This window comes from Fopius arisanus, unplaced genomic scaffold (genome assembly GCF_000806365.1).
Source record: "Fopius arisanus strain USDA-PBARC FA_bdor unplaced genomic scaffold, ASM80636v1 scaffold00002, whole genome shotgun sequence".
NCBI classification, from domain to species: Eukaryota; Metazoa; Arthropoda; class Insecta; order Hymenoptera; family Braconidae; genus Fopius; species Fopius arisanus.
This window is the reverse complement of record NW_011887741.1, coordinates 142,499-143,714: the sequence shown is the minus strand read 5'-3', so window position 1 is coordinate 143,714 and position 1,216 is coordinate 142,499. Positions and strand designations below refer to the sequence as shown.

At 31.8% G+C, this 1,216-nt stretch overlaps 2 protein-coding genes across 2 annotated transcripts in view; one reads left to right on the top strand and one right to left on the bottom strand.

Moving 5' to 3' along the window:
* LOC105265572 (carbohydrate sulfotransferase 5) overlaps positions 1-918 on the bottom strand; it is a 13,622-nt gene extending 12,704 nt beyond the window's left edge. Inside the window, exon 1 of the mRNA XM_011303134.1 lies at positions 839-918. The gene's annotated coding sequence lies outside the window, so the exon portion shown is untranslated. The remainder of the gene's footprint in view (positions 1-838) is intronic.
* Positions 1-1,216, top strand: part of LOC105265586 (beta-1,4-glucuronyltransferase 1) — a 53,763-nt gene that overhangs the window by 10,500 nt on the left and 42,047 nt on the right. The gene's annotated exons all lie outside the window — the stretch shown is intronic.

Genomic DNA, 1,216 nt, shown 5'->3' with positions numbered 1-1,216 from the left:
CGGTTTAGCTTCCTGTTTAATAATATGAAAAATATAAAAGAGTAGCATAAAAATTCTTTGATAAATTGTCATCTGCCTTGGAGTTCAATTATTCTATAAGAATGAGGATAAACAGATATTGTGGCTATTATAACAAACAATAGAACCGTAGAATTCTTAACGAAAATTAAACATTAAAAGATTAGAAATTTGATATAGATCCCAATGATGTTCGTTCTGCAAAATCTGACGATTTAATTAAAAATCCGATGTCAGAGGAAAGACTCCGCTTGCCCCATTTCGTTTATTTAAATAATAAACGCTAAGGTGAACATGTGGTTTGAAATTTGACCCGGATTTTCCTCGTGCATTCAAACCACCATCTGTTCAATTGTCAACTAAAACCGAAGATCTCGAAATTTCATTCCCTTTCCTCCAGAGCAACGTCTTCGAAATTTTCGAATTTCGAAAATTTCTTTTCATCTATCTCTCTTTCATGAAAATTTCTTTTCATCTATCGTCATACCATCTTTTAAAATATCCTGAATACAACTATTAAAACGTCGATAGGCATAAATTCTGTAGTGAAAAGTTCTCCCTATGTATGCGACATCCAGATTTAGTCTTTTGTCTCTTCATCATAAAAAAATTGAAAAAAACATCAGCTTCGTGTTAATAATTTAGCGCTAATTATTCCACTCACAGTGAAAAATAGTTGCCCAATAAAAATTGTACAAATATAAAAAACTTCATTACAAAAAAAAAAATCATAGGTCACATTGTTGTTGAAAAAACGTAAATAACATGGAATTTCTGCATCTTTGTTGTTAAGGAAAATTATAAAATTAAATTTAATTACCTACAAATCGCCTCCGTGCCATGACGTCCCATAAAAATCCCTCAATTAAATCCCCGATGCCTCCATGTGTCTGATTTCATCATGCCCTGATGCCCTGAAACCCCAAAAATTGCCATGATCTCAATTTTCACATGAACATTTTATATCCTGACTCTATAATTACTGGAAAAAAAAAAACAAATCGAGTGAAATTTACCTCGACAACCGCATTGCTGTGTCGTCAACAAATTTCTCCACACTTTTTTATTCTATTAATCCACACCAACAAAATCACAAACAAACTTTTCTCGAATCATTCTTTGATACTCCTGTAATTCACTTGAGAAAAATAAATCGCATTGTTTCTCTTTGATTAGTATTACAAGAAATTATGTCCTG